The sequence below is a fragment of the Mus pahari genome, chromosome 4 (assembly GCF_900095145.1).
Source record: "Mus pahari chromosome 4, PAHARI_EIJ_v1.1, whole genome shotgun sequence".
Lineage (NCBI taxonomy): Eukaryota > Metazoa > Chordata > Mammalia > Rodentia > Muridae > Mus > Mus pahari.
In genome coordinates, this window is record NC_034593.1 from 42,455,021 (window position 1) to 42,460,729 (window position 5,709).

At 38.6% G+C, this 5,709-nt stretch overlaps 1 pseudogene; it reads right to left on the reverse strand.

Annotated features, from left to right (window-relative positions):
• LOC110320765 overlaps positions 1–928 on the reverse strand; it is a 1,583-nt pseudogene extending 655 nt beyond the window's left edge.
• Between the last annotated feature and the right edge of the window lie 4,781 nt (positions 929–5,709).

The window sequence follows — 5,709 nt, forward strand, 5'->3', positions numbered from 1 at the left end:
ATGCAGCTAGAAGCACAAGCTTGGGGGTACTGGTTAGTTCATATTGTTGTTCCACCTATAGAGTTGCAGCCCCCTTCAGCTCCTTGGGTACTTTCTCTAGCTCCTCCATTGGGGGCCCTGTGTTCCATCCACTTCTGTGTTTGCCAGCCACTGGCATAGCCTCACAAGAGACAGCTATATCAGGGTCCCTTCAGCAAAATCTTTCTGGCATGTGCAATAGTGTCTGTGTTTGGTGACTGATGATGGGATGGATCTCCAGGTGGGGTAGTCTCTGGATAGTCCATCCTTTTGTCTTAGTTCCAAACTTTGTCTCTATAACTTCTTTCAAGGGTATTTTGTTCCCTATTCTAAGGAGGAATGAAGTATCCATGCGTTGGTCTTCCTTCTTCTTGATTTTCTTGTGTTTTTCAAACACTCCATCATTGGAATGAACTAAAGGTGCCTTCGTTACAGGGATCTGTCAAGGCAGCAAAAGTATAGCTTTTTTTGGAGCACCCTTGACAAGAAATACATTCCTAAATCCTTCCTTTAGCACAAAAGTATAAGGATGCTTGGTCTCCCTCAGACCCTCAGCTAAGGTAATTAGAAGTGGGTCAAATGGAAGAATTTCAGGCATGCATTCCCACTGTAACATGTGTTTTGCTGAACCATGTACCATTGTGCAAGAAATGCCTCCTTGAGAGTAAAGGGAATGCAGAAGGGGTTCATGACTGTTCACTGAAAGGCTTAATGGTTTTAGGGTTGGGTTTATCACTTGGCCTGGATGAGCCCTTCTTGTAGCCTCTGGAGAACTGGTTAACGAGTAGGATTTGGTCTGCTAAACTGTAGTTCTGTGTTTTCTTTGGGTGCTTTAGGATGTTAATGGATCATAACTCCCTGTTGCTCAGTTTTGCAACTGCACACCTCCAGGGCACTCGGATTTCGGCATGGCTCACCTTTCTGGCCTCCTCTCCCACTTCTACCCATGCTCACCACCACCCCACATGGAGCATTCCTCCAGCTCTCTGTTCTCTGCACCAAAATCCACTGAACCAGCCTCAGACAGTCATGATTCAGGAAACCAACTTCAAGTAGCAAATACATCCGAGGCCGCTCACTGATGCCTTGCCAGGTTTTGTTTCCCTTACTGCGATTAAGGTGTGTTAGGATTTCTAGGACTTGCTGCAGAAGGATAGCTGGGTTCTAGTGGTGCCATATTGCCCTGCTCTCGTTGATTTTGTTCTTACATTGGTCTCTAGTCATGCGGTTGTTCCTAGTGTTGGCAGGCCTGTTAGTCCCTGATGCGAGCAGGCCTCTGGGGTTGCAGGTAGAGCTGATGAGGGACCCAGTGGGCAGGGGCTTGGTCCTTGGGGATCTCACCCCTTTGTTCTGGATGGTAACAGGCATTTAGGGATGCAGGTAGAGTTGTATTAGGGCATCAAGTGCAGAGAGAGCAGGGCAGGACTTGCTGCTGCTGTGTTTTCTCAGAGGGGTTGACAGGTAACTCAGGTAGGGGTCTCACCTGGCGGTCTCTGATAGCCGTAGTCCTCTGGGATTGTGGTTAAAGGTGTGGACCGGAATAGAGAGCACAGTGGGGACAGGAAGGTCTTGAAGGCTTGTGAGGGGACCTAGTGGGGAGGATTTGGGGTTTGGGAATCTTACGATGATAATATTAATTTACTTAAGTATTGATATTTTGATTTTATAATCATAAACACTTAGGTGATCATTTCACATAAATATAAAAAAACAAAATGACAGAAATGTTGAGGACTTTTAAAAACATTTAGTGTTTTTATTATTTAATATTATGAACATGGATGATGTGTGTTACATGTGCTCATCCAGGCTGCCTCACACACATGACATGAAAATGATAAATGTTTGCAAAACTATAAAATCTGTGAGAACGGTAAAAACTGATATGAGTTGGTTTTATTTTTTTCAAAAACATGCTTATTTTTACTTCAAAGGGTTTTATGTTTTGTTTTTTGTGTTTTGTTTTGTTCAAGATAGAATGGCATCTCACCCAGGCTGACCTTGAACTTCCCATGTAACCAAGAATACTTTACCCTAATCCTCCCTCCTCCACCTCCCTGGTCCTGTGATTACTGGCATTTTCCACCATATGTAGCTGATCCAGTGTTGAGGATCAAACTTCAGGCTGTGTATGCCCAGTAAGCACTGGTCTGACTGAGCTACATTTCCAGCCTTTTAAAAAGTCTGCAAGAACTCTGCAGAACATCATAGCTAGTGAACTTTGAGACTTGGTAATCATCCAAAATGACTGTGAAAAAGAGCAAACCTTCTCTAAAGCCCTGCATAGAGCTCAGTTCTTAGCTCAGACTTCTCTCTGACATGTAGAAAGAATGAGACATCAAGGATAATTTAAGTAAGCAGACAGATATGACAACTAGAGTTCACACAAATAATTATTTTCAAATCAAAAGACCTGAGATATGCAAGATGATGGTGGGTGAGGGGTACAAAGGCAAATCCCAGTGGATCCGTAGAACACACTTAAAGGTGGAAATGCCTCCACAATGTGGACACACATTCGTGTGGGGCAGGCATGCTCCTCTACGTACATCACACAAGCACCTCATATTATTAATAGTTAAGTTTTGAAAAATCATAAATAATTGATCTGAATCTTCTAATAAAACCAGACTGTCTGTTACCTACTTCACAGTGAAAGGTGATCTCTCAACTATGGAAATCACACTGAAATATTAGCCTTCCATTGATCTACCTTGAATCCACTCTTAGTTTTGCGATGCAGAAGGATTTTTCTCACATAATCCTTTGCACTTACCAATTTCATGTTTATAATAATTTTATTTATTTACAAATCAGTTCATATCCCTGGCAACCAATACTTAATGATCATCTAAGACATAATTCAAGCAAAAAAAATATATATATATATATCAACAATAATGGAAAATAAATGTAAATGTCTGTAAACAAATGTGAATAACATCATAGCTTGAAATTTTGAAGGAATCAGAATTCCAACCTGGGATCATAATAATAGATAGATAAATAAATAGTCAAAAAAGATAGAAGGAAGAGTGGATCTGTGGAAAGGAGAGAAGGGGAGGGTCTGGGAAGAGAGGAAGTGCAGTTAGGATATAGTGTATGAAAGAAAAATAAATAAACTTTAAAAATGAAAAGAAATTGTTGAAAATACTCTCTTTAACCCAAACCAAAATTCTTTTAATGATTTCTAAGAAATATATCAGCAACTCAAGTAGTATCTTTAGAAATCAAATGTTTTAATACAATCCAACCCAAACATATACTAATTCGATTTTTATGTTAGACAGAATCATGGTAGGAAAATGCTTAAAATATTTGTTTTCCTTTGTTAAATTATGTTTTTGTAAGAACATACACTCTACAGGTCATCACTTCTCATCTTGAGTTTGGACCACAGTGTCCCGAGTTGTGCTAAGAGATATTGTACATACTGCTGGTGCAAACACTGCAATGTGTACATGATGTGTGTTCTGAACCAATGTGACACTCGAGTCTTGTGATGAAACATGTGTGCCTCATGCCAGGTTACCTCAGATTCTTTACCTATTTAATTTTGATACTTGTGTTGTTGTTGTTCTTAAATTTTCTGAAGCCTTTTAGTGCTGCTGGGTTTTTCATAACCACTACTTTCTTCATAAAATCTCACGCGGTCTGTTTCAGTTAGGGCTTCTATTGCTGTGAAGAGACACCTTGACTAAAGCAACTCTCTAAAGGACAGCATTTAATTGTGGCTGGCTTACAGTATTAGGGGTTCAGCCCATTACCATCACAGTGGGAAGAATTGCAGTGTGCAGGCAGACTCTGTGCTGGAGAAGGAGCTGAGAATTCCACAAGAAACTGAGAGTTCCATTTCTTGATGTAAAGGCATTCAGGAGGGGGCTATCTTGAACAGGCAGCCAGAAGAGAGGAGCTCTTTTCCACACTGGACCGAGCTTGCACCTGGGAGACCTAAACACCTACATATAAACAGTGACACACTTCCTCCAATAAAGTCACAACTATTTTGACAAGGCCACACCTAGTACTAGTGCCAGTTCCCATGGGCCAGAAATGTTCAAACCACCACTTTGTTAGAACCATAAATTAAATAAGAATAGAGAATAATGTTAATAAAGAATACTGCCCTCTCTTCTAAAATTGAAACTTTAAATTTCTGTATGGCTTTCCTTTTTTAACTTTGAGAAGTTCTTCATATTTCTAGAATAAAAACATCAATAATTCTTGGGAGAGTCTGCATAAATGACTTAGGGTCGGCTCTCAACATAGACAGCTTTTTGTCTTTAGCTGAGGTGATTTGTGAACTCTGTCTTCAGCTCAGGAATCCCAGTGTTCTCCCTTCTCACTGGTGTTCTGTGGTTATATAAAGTCCATACTATGAGAGGCTGTCCAGTCTTGTGTTCACTGAATGAATAACGTTTCTTCAACACATTATTCCTACAGTCTTTATTATCATTATCTGGAGACAGTTGTCTCATATTTTCCGTCTCCTTTTATGTGGTGAAGTAATAACGTGGTATCAATTAATAGACAGTAATTTTATTGATATAATCAAAGTTTTTTATTATTATTATTATTATTATTATTATTATTATTATTTCAAGGTTTGAATGTTGTAATCTACTTAAACTGTCAGCCAACATTTATCAAACAGGGAGGGTAATGATGTTGGTAGGATTTAGTAAAAGTACACAGCAAACCCCTCTAAGATGCCATTTAAGATTTTCAAATCATGTACATAAACTCTTAAGTATCTCAATGAATTTCCTCAGTTGCAATCATAAAATCCTGTAGTTAGCCAATTAATTTTTCATAGAGTGCAATGATCGAGGAACATAATCTGCTGATGGAGCAGCATAGATCATTTGAATAGCTTACTTTTCACATCAAACCTTCTGGAGCTATCTATTGGTGATCCAATACTACAGCTTAATAAATAAGATTGCTTGCTCCTTTTTGCATATTTTGCTTTTTCGGTAAATTGTTTAATCATTATGCTTGCCAAGTTTTACTGACTAAGCTATATACTTTAGCTCTTGATTTTGCATACTTTATTGCTCACATTACATATTTCACAGGCTTACCTCATGCATATTCTAGACTGTTGACAGAGTTTTATACATTATGAGTTATGAGCACCAAGATCTCTTAGGCTTTGCTCATTTGTGTATTTTGCTACATAAACCATGTATTTAAAAAAAACCTGTAACAACTGAAAAATCATGTCTTATACTCATAATGCTATATTTATAAACTTTGATTTATATATTATATATTAAACTGGTAATTTATACAGGAAAGTAAATTTATTTATTTCAGTGTACTTAAAGGTAAATATCTGAGAGTCTTATATCATTACATAGGCAAAATTAGAAAGTGTCTCAGTTACTTTCTACTGCAGTGACAAAATACCATGACCCAGAATGCTTATAGAACAGCTCATTGATGGTTTATTGTTTTAAAAGGTTTCTGTCCATGACTATCAAATCCAAGACCATAGCAGCAGGCTTAACAGATATGGCACTGGAGCCATAGCTGAAACCTTATGTCTTGGTCTGCAAGACAAAAAGGCATAAAGAGCTAACTGTAAATGCCATGGGCCTTTGAGAACTTCAAGTTCCAGAGACACAGCTGTTTTAACAGGTTATGCCACATTGTCCTTCCCAAACAGTTAATGTAACTAGGGACTAA